At 42.8% G+C, this 15,090-nt stretch overlaps 1 protein-coding gene across 1 annotated transcript in view; it reads left to right on the top strand.

Annotated features, from left to right (window-relative positions):
* The window catches only part of TMEM132E (transmembrane protein 132E), a 727,127-nt gene that overhangs the window by 484,750 nt on the left and 227,287 nt on the right, over positions 1-15,090 (top strand). The gene's annotated exons all lie outside the window — the stretch shown is intronic.

Below are 15,090 nucleotides of genomic sequence, written 5' to 3'. Positions count from 1 at the left end.
ACTTTAACAAGAAAATCCGTCAGCCCCGGGTAGGATTTGAGAAACCGCTGAACCACAGGTTAAGCACATGGGCCAGGCATGTGGCCTCACCACAGAGCCACCACCAGGTTACGGCCATTGTCACACACGACCATGCCTGACTGTAGGTTCAGCGGTGTGAGCCACAGATCTGCCTGCTCTTTCAGAGCTATCCACAACTCTTCAGCATTGTGCGGTTTGTCACCTAAGCATATTAGCTTCAGAACAGCCTGTTCCCGCTTGGCCGAGGCAGTGCTGCAGTGCTTCCAGCTTGTGACTGATGTGGTCATTTCGGAGATGGAGGATGAAGAGGAGGAGGAGGCTGAGGAGGATGAGGTGCAGGAGCTGTAGACTGTGGGGGCAACCCTGATTGACCTAGGGCCCGCAATCCTTGGCTTCGGGAGGATGTGTTTCGTCCCAAGGTCCGATTGGGTCCCAGCCTCCACTATGTTAACCCAGTGTGCGGTCAGCGAGATGTACCGTCCCTGCCCACAAGCACTTGTCCATGTGTCCTTGGTTAGGTGGACTTTTCCAGTAACTGCATTGTTGAGGGCATTGCTAATGTTTTGGGACACGTGCTTGTGTAATGCGGGGACAGGACACCCAGAGAAATAGTGGAGGCTGGGGACCGAGTACCGAGGGACGGCCACCACCATCAGGTTGTGGAATGCTTCCGTCTCCACGAGCCTAAAAGGCAACATTTCGAGTGCAAGCAGTCGTGAAATGTTGGAATTTGGTAGTGTGGCCTGTGGGGCGTTGGCTGCGTATTTATGCTTGCGTACCAAGGACTGGGGTATGTACAACTGAACGCTGCGATGGGACAAGGACGTGGATGTGCTTCCTGATGCTGTTACTTGAGAGTGTGCAACGACAGGTCCAGGGCAGGAGGCATCTTCACATGCACCATGGACAGGGGATTGGCTTGCATGCACAACAGCGGAAGAAGCAGTGGTGCCACCTGCAGACACTGTTCCTGGACCCTGGGGTTCGGCCCACAAAGTCGGGTGCTTTGCTGCCATTTGCCTGATCATGCTGGTGGTGGTCAGGCTGGTCGTTTTGCCACCCCTGCTGATGCTGGCCTGGCACGTGGTACGAATGGCCTTTTTGGGGTTATCGGCAGAGTCTTTAAAAACAACCAGACTCGGGAAGACCTAACAGTTGTACTGGCAACTTCCTTTGTGTTGGTGTTACGGGAAATGGTTGCCTGCCTTCTGTCTGCAGCCACCACACTGCTTCTTCCTGCCTGTTGGGGTGCTCTGCCTCCCTACCCCTGTGTGCTGCTGTCCTCGCTCTGCAGGTCCTCCTGCCAGGTTGGTTCAGTTATTATTTCATCCACCACCTCGTCTTCCACTTCCACACCCTGGTCCTCTTCCTGACTTTCTGGCAAGTGTGTCTCATCATCGTCCACCTTTTGTGACACTTTCTCACCGTCGCTTTTGTGTGACCGTGGCTGCTCAAATATTTGAGCATCGCTACATGCAATCTCCTCTTGCCCCACCTCAAGTGGAGCGTGCGAGAGGCCAGAATCTATAAATCGAAAATAGAACAGCTCTTCGGAGTGTCCAAGAGTGGGATCAGTTGTCTCCAGGCACTCGGCAAGGTGGAAGGAAGGAGGATTAGGGTGAGGAATATGCAGTCCAGACTGACAGATACTGAGACTTGACCGTGTGGAAGACAGGTTGGTGGTGGTGGTGGCAAAGTGGCTGGAAGAATTATCCGCTATCCAACCAACAACCTTTTGACACTGCTCTGGGTTCAATAGTGGTGTGCTGCGGAATTGGGACAGGAGGGTCGGGCGAGAAGATGTGGGTGTTTGATGTGGTACAATTTCAGCTTGTCCCCGTACTCGGCCTCTGCATGCACCATCACCATCACGTCCAGTTCCCCGTCCCTTGCCACGCACCTTGCCCATTTTAAATGGGGGCAATATCTTCCACACTCACTACAAATGACTGAATTTGGAGCGAAGTTATATGTTTTCCGTGTGACGGAGAAACCACAGTTTTAAATACCTGGCCTGTAGGTAACTATTTTGAACAGCAAACCTGTGTCAAAAACTTTGCTGACACACTGAAAAAAAAATATAATGGAGACCAGAAATGGCAGTATTTTCTGAAAACGTATATGTGATCCGTGTGACGGAGAAAACATAGTTTCAGATAGCTGGTCTGTAGGTAACTTATTTTGAACAGCAAACTGGTGTCAATTGCTTCACTGACACACTGAAAGAAATTTTTAATGGAGGCCATAAATTACAGCATTTTCAGCGCAATTATATGTGATTCGTGTGATGGACAAACCACAGTTTTAAATAGCTGGATTTTTACCGCTGTAATATGGAAAGGACCTGGCTCTATTCTGAAGTGCCAACAAGCAAATGGCCCAGAACAACGGTGTTCTCTGGATTGCTTTTTAATCAAATAATGAGGATTAAGATCCCAAAAAAAATTATTCCTGGCTCCTGAGACCTGGGCCTATTTCTAGAAATATCTAACAGCAGCAGCAGACAAAACTGGAATGGAGCCTCTTGTGCTATATGCACTGCAGTCTGCTATATACCCTGCCTGCCTATATACACTGCCTGCCTGATATCTCGGCAGATGGATTAGTCCTCAGAAGGACTGTTTGTTGAGATGGATATGTGTCTCTAATATAGTTTGGTACACCTACACTAACTGAAACAAGCAAATCTCTCGCTAGCTCAGCAGCACCTCTCCCTACACTGTCTGATTCCGGAGTGACTGTGACGAGCATGGCTGCGCCAGGTCTGATATAGACCTGATAACGCTGTGCGGCCAGCCAATCACTGTAATGCCACAACCAACATGGCTACGGCATTACAGTGAGTGGCAGGGAATCCCTGCATGTTCATTGGCTCTGTAAAGAGCACCAAACATGTAGGGAAGAGACCCGAGATCTCGCCGAGCAACCCAGGAAATACTCGGCGAAAGCCGAGCATCTCGAGCAGTGAGATGCTCGGGTGAGCACCGAGCAGTAGCGAGCACGCTCGCTCATCGCTACTGTTAATTAAGATCTAAGTATATGTGCATAAATAAAGACAGAATTACCTATAGGATCACTACTGTAGAAGTTGTTAGAATAACAATGCCTTACCATACAGGACTAAACGAAGTTTACTTCATGGGTGATGCCAAAGGCACCAAAAATTCTTGCTCTCTATCTCTCCTCTCGCTCACTCTATTTCTCTTACTCTCACTTTACATTTACCTCTCCCCCTCCATCTTTCTCCGATGTCCATTCCCTCTCCATCTCTGATGTTTTCTCCCTCTCTCCCTTCATCTCTGATGTCCTCTCCCTCTTCATCTCTGATGTTTTCTCCCTCTCACCGTCTATCTCTGATTTCCTCTCCCTCTCCCCGTCCATCCCTGATGTCCTCTCCCTCTCCCCATCCATCCGTGATGTCCTCTCCCCGTCCATCTCGGATGTCCTCTCCCTCTCACCATCCATCTCTGATGTCCTCACCCTCCATCCCTGATGTCCTTTCGCCATCCATCTCTGATGTCCTTTCGCCATCCATCTCTGATGTCCTCTCCCTTTCCCCGTCCATCTCTGATGTCCTCTCCCTCTTAACCTCCATCTCTGATGTCCTCTCCCTCTTACCATCCATCTCTTATGTCTTCACCCTCCATCCCTGATGTCCTCTCCCCATCCATCTCTGATGTCCTCTCCCTTTCCCCGTTCACCTCTGATGTCCTCTCCCTCTTACCCTCCATCTCTGATGTCCTCTCCCTCTCCCCATCCATCTATGATGTCCTCTCTCTCTCACCCTTCATCTCTCACGTCCTCTCCCTCTCACCCTCCATCTCTGACTTCCTCTCACCCTCCATCTCTGATGTTCTCTCCCTCCCCCCTGTCCATCTCTGATTCCTTTCCCTCTCACCCTCCATCTTGAATTTCCTCTCCCTCTCCCTTTCCATCTCTGACGTCCCTCACTCTCCCACTTCTTCTCCCTCACTCTTTCCCTCTCCCTGTACCCCTCTCTTTCCCTCGCCCTTGATAAATTCCATTTTTTTAGTGGGTGATTGGGACATCTATTTTACATTTTTAATGAAGGAAATATTACAGGCACTTTAACTTGATTTCCTTTTTCATTATGTCATAAAATGCATATTTAGGTTATAATCTTGTTGGAGAATTATTAGCATTGTTCTGTATCTTGATCTTTGCAAAGAGTAATACTCACTTGAGGAATGGTCTTATAATGTGTATTTTAAACATTCCAGTGTTATATGTTTTCTTGGGGGTTTTATCAATAGTATATTCTCTTTATATCATAATTTACAAACAGAAGAACAAGATTCTCTCTCGGTTATCTACTGTATGCCAATAAATCCTATTTTTACTGATATATCAAATCAGGGAGACATATTAGGCAGAATAAGAACTTTATGTTGTTTTAAGATTAATTCATTGCTTAAGAGTAAAAAACGTAAGTAACCCAAAAAATCTTTGAAAAAAGGATTTGAATGAGATCCAAAACATATTACTTTCAGAAACCCTGCAGATGCCGTTTCTATCCTGCAGCTACGTACCATAGTGCTCTTTAAAAGAGTTAGGCAACAGGAAAATGATTATCCCCTATGCTGCCAAGAAGAGCTTTTTCAGCTTTGCTTCATTAATCTTTTAACCCATTGAGATATAAAAAGATCAGACACATGATACAAAGTTGTTCCAGACTCAACTGGCAAAAGAGTATGCAATGTACAGGGTGGTTGGAGGGTGAGGCCAACAAGGATCTTGGCTACTAAGAGCAACTAAGTGCAGTAAAAAAGTTATCAGCTGCTGGCACTACGCCAGTCTTAGAGAAGTCACAGATGCATCAGAACACTTTGGATTGGTGTACGCATCAACACATCATACTTTCTCACACTCTTATTCTCTGCCTAAGTCTTCCATAATTTTGAGTTGGAATCTGTGCACATTTTAATGCACCGTAAGTGACTAATATTTTTCAACTCCTGATAAAAATTCTTTAGAGGGGTTTTCCAATTTAAACCAATAAAGTATGTTTACTGTATATAATATGTGATCATAAATTTGCATGGCCTCTTACAGTTTAGATATCCGTTTAATCTTCTGTGAGATCTCCCAATATTAGCAACGAAGAGAAGAAGGGGAATACTTACTGAGCAGGAAAAGGAAAGTAACAAAATTCCTAACACAAAACATGGCACTTACAAGGTTTTTGGCTGCCAATCTGACTGATCAAGTTAAAGAACTCCTCAATGAGAGCATGTGTAGCCATGAAGAAGGATGTGATCAGCCATTATCAGTAGGAAGCCAGGAGCTAACAATTTTCTTTGCTTTTAGTCCTTTTAATTACTATTACCAGGACATATCAGCAAACAGTAAAGCATTGTGTAATGCTTAAAGGGGTTCAAGAAAAGTAAAGTTGATTGGCACATTCAAAAAATGGATAAAATCTTCACATTTTATTCCATAAGAATCAGACCATTAAAATACATATGCTGTTGATAGAAAAAACACTCTGATGCGTTTCTGGCGCTGTGTGCACCTTTAGTCATAGACCATGACAATTTATTCACTCCTTTTTTTTAAGCATTTTGTTTAAAAAGGTTGTCCACTACTCAAACAACCCCTTCTCAATCCTCATGTTCCTTCTTGTAAAATAATACTTATACTCCCCTACGGTGCCATCGCCATTGCAGCGGTATTGGCACTAGCTCTCTCAGGGCTTGAGTGACATTGTTATGTCATACTATCACTTTGGCCAATCAGCACTGGCTTTACTCTTCCCGCCTTCAGGCAAATCACATACATCCAAATTAGAGAGTAGCAGCTCTGACTTCATCCCGATGTATGTGATTTGTCCGAAGGCAAGGAGAGTGAAGCCAGCGCTGATTGGACACAGGGATCATCTGACATAACAATGTTACACAATACCCAGGAGAACCAGTATTGACACTGCTGGAATGGCGCTGGCCCCGGCAGGTGAGTATAAGTATTGTTATTTTACAAGGGGGAAACATGAGGATTGAGAAGAGGTTGTCTGAGTAGTGGACACTCTTTTTAACATGTTTTTGAGGTGTTATGCACACAGTAGAATTGTGCGAGACATGACTCAGTTCCACCATAGCTTGCTAGAGGCTCCATTAGGAGCAATCATTTTTAAGCGGAGGAATTCAGCATATCACATTTTTCTCCTAATTCATTTAAAATCAGAAGGGAAAACCATATGTACATGTCTCTTTATGTAATCAGAGCCATGACATGCACATCTTGAGTGCTTTATTATACAGTGTTGTGTTATAGAAAGCCTTTAAGAGATATTTCAGTCCCCATAAATTATCACCTATCCACTAGATAGGTGATAACTGTTAGATTTCTGTTGGCCCCACCGGTGTGAGGCCCCCTATCATTCACCAGAACAAGGGATTTAGGTCTACATTCTCCACTACTACTCTCCTGGCTGCTAGACAGCAACCAGGAGCGACTAAATGGGCCGCCTTGTCACATGTGTACCCTGCCATTTAATTCTAAGTTAATTGCATGAAAGATATGAAGACAGCTGAGGCCCCCATTGCACTTAACCTCTTTTTCAGTGCCATACAGAGGATTATAGATGGAGGTCCCAGCAGGGAAACACATCAATCTAAGCTTTATCAAGTATCCACTGAGTAGGTGATAATTTATAGAGATTGGAATACCCCTTCAACGCAAACTTGGGCAAAAAAAAAAAATGGGTTTGCAGCTTCATATCACTGCTTTTGGGCTAGAAACTATTTATTTCTATATTTTGTCTAACATATAGATGTGGATCAAAATATATTAACCTTTTGTTACCTAAGATATGGGAATCTCACCATGATGAGGACATAACATCCAAATTCATAACCCTTAGCAATGGCTTATTCCAGGCACATACAATATCTGCCAGCAGTGTGAGGTCATTACACTGAGTTCTAGAAGAAATCTTCCGAACATACTGCTTCATTCAGTGCTCGTCCAGACAACTATTTTGAGATTTGGAGTTTAAATTGAATCTCTCTCCTTGTACAGGTGAGGTTTTGCATTTTAATGCACTTTTGCAGCTTTATTTCCCGGTCAGATCATGCGTACATACATCCCTCTGCGGATGACTTTTTTTTTTTCTTTGTATTTTATAGCTTTAAAAAACCATAACAAGTGAATGATTACTGGATTTTCCAGATAACGTGGCTAGCCTCACTAAGCACGTATCACTTTATTGCTTTTAATGGGACACTTGATTCAAGAATTGTAGAAAGCAAATAGATTATTGATCTTCAGGGCTCTCACACAGACCTGGTAAGAAAACCTGCTCCCTTTTTATATTCTCAGCTGGGCTACATAAAAGGTGAATATTGCTGCACGGCTCTTTCTAATAAATGACCCAATATTGTTGGCCTAATCTCAGTCATAAAAGATTCAGTATGTTCTATCGAGGGTTATAATTCTACCATTAGACTTTTGTAGTTCAGTATATCTTTAGTTTTCAAGTATATTTAATATTTTCTACTTGGATACTGTGTGTCAGCATAAAGAAATAGTTCTTTACTGACTGAAGGTGGAGACAGAATTTAGGAAAAGGATTTAGAGCTATAACTAAATATAGATGTTATTGGAAAAATTTGGCAAAAATAAGAAAAATTAAAGTTCTGTAATTCACAACTTTCTAATTATACTTTTTGTTTCACTATTTTATCATTTTCAAGATATGCTTGTGACGCGCCCCCTGGGCCATGTTGTTAGGGATACCCGGAGCCGGATCAGATGGGGGTTGTAGTCTCCGAGTGGCTGTGACCCGGTCCGTGCCCAGGGTGTCAAACTCAGTGTGCGGCAGTCCTTGCAGATGTTCTTAGTGTCGACTACGCCACCCGTTGATTTGCGGTCAAAAGGCCGCCGCTGCAGGATGGTCCGCTGAGGCTGGTGGTGTGTGTGCAGCTGTGGTAGTATAACCCCCAACGGGAGGGGTATAGCCTCAGGGGGTCAGACGTGGAGGATGGTGGTTATGAAGGTGCAGCAAGGAGACTCAGAGGCATGAAATGCAGTTTCAGGGTTTTTACTCACTGGTGTTGCTCGGGTCACTCTGTACAGCAGTGACCACCCAAGCCGTGCTGCGTCCACCAGGTGCGGGACTCGGTCAACTCCCGGGCAATTCTGGAGCGTGGTCCTGAGCTCCTTTCTGACTCTCCCCTCCTCTGGCCGTTCCCACCAGGGATCCACTTATGTCCGGCTCCCTCGGGTCTCTTGTTGGTCAAGCCTCCTCTGGGCTCCCTGACCCTATGCTCGGTGTGCCTTTCTAGTGGATTTGGTGAGGGTCGTGGCAGATCCTGCCCACAACCTCCGGTTCCTGGCTAAGGTTTGCTTTGGCCTCTGCCAGCTTGGGATCCGGTACCCTTTTGCCGACCCTTCACCCTTTTGTCCTTATTCTGGGATCTTGGGGTCCCCTCTCGTCCTGCGCCTCTGGGTCCCTCTTCCTTCTCCTCTCCTGGAGTTACTGCTGACTCACAGACTGACTGACTGACTGACTGACCCTGTCCTAAGATGGTGCCCACCTTATATACTCCCTCTATGTGTGAGCTCAGGTGACCAGCACCCAATGAGCTCCTACATTTACCCAGACTACTCCCCCTATCTGCCCCTACACTACTGGGATGTTCCACCCCCCTCCCACTCCAGCCAGGGACAGACGCTGTCGTACCTGCACATATACTGGTGGGAGTACTGTAGTTCTGTCCCCCGGAAATGGGATGTATGTAGTGCATGCAGCCTACTAGCTCAGTTCCACATTCCATCCTTACCCGGGAGTGGAATACCACACCTCTGGCTTGAGGTGTAATACCCCTGTAGCAGCCGAATCCTCAGGGTGCTACACTTGCTTAAGAGGTTAATGAATTTATTTTTCAACATCCAGTTATAGCCATAATATTTCTTACAGCTAATTCAAAATTGCTATTAATAAATACAATCTTCTTTTCTCTTTTTTTTTTTTTTTTTTCATTTTTATATAGCGCTAACATATTCCGCAGCGCTTTACATACATTATCGTTGCTGTCCCCATCGGGGCTCACAATCTAGATTCCCTATCAGTATGTCTTTGGAGTGTGGGAGGAAACCGGAGAACCCGGAGGAAACCCACGCAAACACGGGGAGAACATACAAACTCCATGCAGATGTTGTCCATGGTGGGATTGGACCCCAGCGCTGCAAGACTGCAGTGCTAACCACTGCGCCACCATGCCACCCATTCAACTGAAACTATGAGCTAAATATCTTAATATTGGCATTAAATCTCTCTCTTTGGGGTGCACAGAGGTCTAGAAGAGTGGGTATGTCATGGGTTGCATTTTCTTGTAATGGGTAGTGGTAGACTCGAAGCCAAGCATACTGACTGCAGTTTTGGGCACATGGTTAGGAATGAGTGACACCAGTAATACTGTTACCCCTATGATGTACCCCATGATGACAAATAAAGAGAAGAGAGTAGTAGTAGAAACAGGAACCCATCTTTCTTTACTGATGGTCACAGATTTTGGTACACAAATTAAAGGTTTCGCATCTTATCAGAGAGGCAGATATTTTAAACTTCACTTGACAGCAGCAACAGTCTGGATTAATGAGATTCAGTGCAATGTTCCTTTTCGTAGGAGGCCTTAAAGGGGATTTCAGTGCACAAAAAAGTGATCTGACTGTCCATCTAATGAGTTCCCAAAACTGTCCTTGTTTTGTTATTGTTTATATCCTGAATTTCCTGCCACCTCACCATCTGTGCCTCTAGACTACATTTCCCAAAAAGAAGAGCTGTATCTGTCTCACAGCTCACACACTACCACCTTCAATGCCTGCCTACTCTACTTAAAAGCACCATCTAGAGACTCCCATACAGTCTCAAGTTGGATAAATCACTGCACACTTAGAATCTCCTTCCTTTTATTCCTCCCACTCCATGTAGTATGTTCTATCCTAAAACTCTCCTGCAGTTAATAATATGCTAAAATAGGCTGGCTCAGTGTACAGTAAAATAGCAATGTATTATATAATGTAGTCATTTATTCTAATGTAATCTAACACTCAATCCCATATGACTGAAGTCACAAGCTGATAAGCTTACTTGTTCTGCGTGGAGCCTGCAGTGTGCTATCCCACCCTGTACATATCACCTGTTACTGTAAAATTGCCGAGGATCACAGGCCATGATGCCCCCTGACATCACTGTTCAAACAATACTGCAAAGCTTCAAATCACAGTCAGTAAATCTGTGTGCTCTGAGCTTTGAACAGACTATAACCAGGAAGTGAAGAAACTGAAGGCCACATCTGGGTCGCCGACAGGTGGCCTCTATTAGCAACCAACTGCTTGTTAGTTTTTAGGCCCATAGTCAATCAAATAAAATAGTCCTGGACAACCATTTAGACTCTGTCACTATCTTCCACTTTAGTGGGCCTCATACTCCACTACATGTAATGAAGATTTACCAGGTAACTGGTCTTCTTTTGAATCTTGCACAACTGGGTGCAGCTGATGAATACGGGCAAATTATCCTCTTCCTTGAGGAGTAAGTTGACAATGCTGGCCTAGACGTCCTCAGATCTGCTGTCTCATCCATCTTTTCTGCTCCAAGCTGCTCAACTATTCTGAGCTGACTCACAACTATACAGTTCTTCTCTGCTGTGAGATACTAGAAACTACTCTGAGCTGTATGGAGAGTGACACACCAGCTCTGGCACGTCAAGGTAAGGAGGCTTTTTCACCATGGAATGCTGAGTATAAGTCCTCTTTTTCTCTGAAGAGGCAATTTGCATATTAAATTTCCCAGAGGAGCATTGCATGGCGAATAAGCCTCCTTACCTTGACGTGCCAGAGCTGGTGTGTCACTCTCCATAAGGAATAACTTTACGCCTTAGACCTCAGTCCAGAGCCTCTCACCTAGCCAAATCAGTTCTCATACTTTGCACTGACGAGGGCCAACAGCCCGAAACACCGTGTCTGCAGATTGAGATTCTGATTTGGCTTTTATCCTAAGTCATATAGCACGACTCGTTAAAGGGTTGATTGTGACTTGTAGGATTGCTGCTTCCAATAGGTGGCGCTGTAGAGTATAAGTCCTCTTTTTCTCTGAAGAGGCAATTTGCATACTCTGAGCTGTACACCTTGGCTGGAACTTTAAATAAACTTTACTCCACCCATCCTTTCAGATCTTTCTGCATAGCCAATCTGTAGCGTTAGCCCTCCAATAGTGTAAGACAAGCATAAAATAATATAAAACTGTGTGCAAAACAATTAAATAGCTTAAGTCAAGGGAACTATGTAGCAGCACATATCAAATATTAATGTAATCCCAATTTTGGGGTATTACATCACTGTTCCTGATAGTTTATATTGCTGAGAAATGCTATACAGACTAGGTTATTCTCTTTAGCAAATTATTAGGTATTGTTCCCACAGGGTAGATTTGCTGTTAATTTTCCATGCATATACCAAACCAAAAATGTGTAGTAAACTACAATTTGGTGCAAGTGAATGGGGGGTATGAACACTTTTTCATACTGTGGAAACAAGAGCTTGAATTTTGTGGCAAAATAACGATTTTCAAATCCATTCTTCAGAAATGTCACCCTATGCTTTCTCAAAGGTGAAATCTGTGATCAAATCCAAATCATAACAATAATTGTGATTTGTATGAATGATGTGAAAGTTTTGAAGAACTCCTGTTGCTTTCCTGCAGTGCTGGCCTTAATTTACTGACTGATCTGTAATAAATAAAGCCCTTCCAGTCACTAGTAAACTAAAAACATAACCGAGGTAGATGAAACTAAATAATATGAGCCTGTGTGATGTTATTAGGAGATTGATGGATTGTTATTTCTATATAAAAACGTCATTATTTGGTGGTAGGTAGACTTCAAACAACATGACTCCATCTAAATGTCGTAATCATTATTGGACGTAGGATGCTTAAAGCTTGTTATCATGATAAATGCTGTTCTTTCTATCTCGAAGAAACGGACTATGTGAGGATGAAGAGCAATTTACATAACACTCCTTTCTGTTTCAGCAGAGAAGGAGGTAATTGACATATTCACTACACCGAGATCAAAGAAGCCAATACGTACTATTATAGGTCAACAATTACTATTATCTATACTATCATCTATATCCCAATTGTTTATATGTCACCAACGTATTCTGCAGTGCTGTACGTAGATTGCAATCGATCGATGTTGAAGGATCCACATAAGCAAAGGAAGAACACATACATGCCTTTTTTCTTACTTTTTAGGAGGTGGACATGGCACAGTGTTTTGCTACACTGATACCGCTGGATGTGAGTGTACACTTATACATGTTTGAAATAAGTATTGATAAGTATTATCAATTTTCTAAGTAACTATATTTCTAAAGGTGTTATTGACATGAAAATTCTCACCAGATGTCGGTAACAACCGATCCAATACACACAGGCAAGTCAAACCATAGATGTCCATAAATTATGTGTAATAATGAGAAATGACACAGGGAAAAAGTATTGAACACATGAAGAAAAAGCGGAGCAAAAAGCCAAGGAAAGTCATGACACCAGCTAAAATATATCAGTAATTAGAAAGCAATTCGGCCACTTAGTGAAAAATAATATTAACTGGTTCAACCAATGGACTATTAAAAGGTGTCTCATTACCAAGGTGCCACACAAGAAATATCTCATGATGGGTAAAACCAATGAACTGTCTCAAGACCTCCGCAACCTTATTCATGCAAAACATACGGATGGCATTGGTAGCAGAAACATTTCTAAACTACTAAAGGTTCCAGTACGCATTATTGGGACAATAATCTAAAAGTGAAAACAACATCATTTCACCATAAACTGGCCACAACCAGCCAATCACCTGACCTGAATCCAATAGAACATTTATGGAAGGAACTAAAGCTCAGAGTTCATAGAAGGAGCCCAAAATTTGAAGAGTGTTTGTGTGGAAGAATGGGCCAAAATTATACTTGAGCAATGCATGAGGCTAGTTTCTCAGTATAGGAGGTGTCTTGAAGCTGTCATCACCAATAAAGTCTTTTTTACAAAGTATTAAATTTCAGTAAACATGTTCAATACTTTTCCCCTATGTCTTTTCTCATTATTACACATAACTTAATTTATGGACATCTATGGTTTGATGCTTTGCCTGTGTGGATTGGATAGGTTGTTACCGACATCTGGTTAGAGTTTCATGTCAATATCACCTTTAGGAATATATTTACTTAGAATATTGGTGAGGTGTTCAATACTTTTTTCACCCACTGTATATCTCCCATAGATTGCATCCTATCTATCGAGACACGCCTTATTTATTACTGTATTTTATTATAATCCATCAATTTGTAAACTTGATCCATTCAGATTAAACACTGGTAACTGTTTGCCTGTTAGATAGTTAAAACAGTTCATCCCACAGCATAACTTCTAGACACAATGACATTTCCATTGAACTATTCACACAAAATCATGGCTCCATCTCAGGTGTTCTTAGACAAGTACTTCAAAAGTCCTTGGTAGAAACCTTAGCAATTCTTAGTATCTTCCAACTTCAAAGGTGCTTCAAAACCACTTCAAATGCTTTTGAAGTGATTTTCTTAAAATGGCATAAATGTGTATGGGTCCCCCCACATAGCAACAGATAAGCCTGGAATGGCACTAGCTAGGCTACATTTAGGCAGTGTACTTGTGTGTTATAATGATCAATAGTCCGTTTTCATTGGCACTTTTGCACCTTCAATGAACAGAAACCCAACTACAAGGTCTTGCTCTTAGTCCATGTGTACCCTTTGTCATTAGGTACCAGTTCTGGAGAACTTTGTTTTACATTTTAGAGCTTATGTACCTATAATAGATTAACTATTTTGTGAAGTCATAGTAAAGATCTGTATGCCTCATTTGTCATACAAAAACATATGAAGTTCTCTCAGAGAGAATAATGCTGTAATACAGTGTCTGATAGAGCATGGTATACTTTTTTGCTGTCTGATTTGTACTGAATCCAATGATGCATCTAATATTGTGATCTTATAATGCAATTGCAAAAGATGTAACACTGCTGTGCATTCTCTTATTTGTACCACATGGAAAACTTACTAAAAAACTTGGAATTAAAACATTAATAAAATAAATGGAGGTATGCTGCATCGGACACTGTAATACAGGGTGGGCCATTTATATGGATACACCTAAATTAAATGGGAATAGTTGGTGATATCAACTTCCTGTTTGTGGCACATTAGTATATGGGAGGGGGGAAAACTTTTCCAGATGGGTGGTGACCATGGCGGCCATTTTGAAGTCGGTCATTTTGGATCCAACTTTATTTTTTTCAATGGGAAGAGGGTCATGTGACACATCAAACCTATTGAGAATTTCATAAGAAAAACAATGGTATGCTTGGTTTTAACGTAACTTTATTCTTTCATGAGTTTTTTACAAGTTTATGACCACTTATAAAATGTGTTCAAAGTGCTGCCCATTGTGATGGATTGTCAATGCAACCCTCTTCTCCCACTCTTGACACACTGATAGCAATACCGCAGAAGAAATGCTAGCACAGGCTTCCAGTATCCGTTGTTTCAGATGCTGCACATCTCGTATCTTGATGGTATGATGTGGTATATGGGGTACAAAGATAGTGTGGCCATTCTTCAACAATGGAAACCTCAATGCCACTGGATATCTGAAATTGCTACATGATGATGTGTTGCCCTCTTTATGCACTGAAGATGGCACGTTCCCTGAGTTTTTCCAACAAGATGATGCACCACCACATTGTGGGTGTCAAATCCGAGCATTCCTACATGAACAGTTTCCTGGAAAGTGGATTGGTCATTGTGGGCCAGTTGAATGGCCACCAAGGTCTCCCGATCTGACCCCTTAGACTTTTATCTTTGGGGTCATCTGAAGGCAATTGTCTCTGCTGTGAAGATACGAGATGTGCAGCATCTGAAACAACAATAAGTTTGATGTGTCACATGACCCTCTTCCCATTGAAAAAAATAAAGTTGGATCCAAAATGACCGACTTCAAAATGGCCG

The sequence above is a fragment of the Phyllobates terribilis genome, unplaced genomic scaffold, assembly GCF_046119375.1.
Source record: "Phyllobates terribilis strain yellow unplaced genomic scaffold, ASM4611937v1 Scaffold_2__4_contigs__length_985480577, whole genome shotgun sequence".
NCBI lineage: Eukaryota > Metazoa > Chordata > Amphibia > Anura > Dendrobatidae > Phyllobates > Phyllobates terribilis.
The sequence above is the reverse complement of the archived record's forward strand: the minus strand, read 5'-3'. Positions and strand labels throughout refer to the sequence as shown.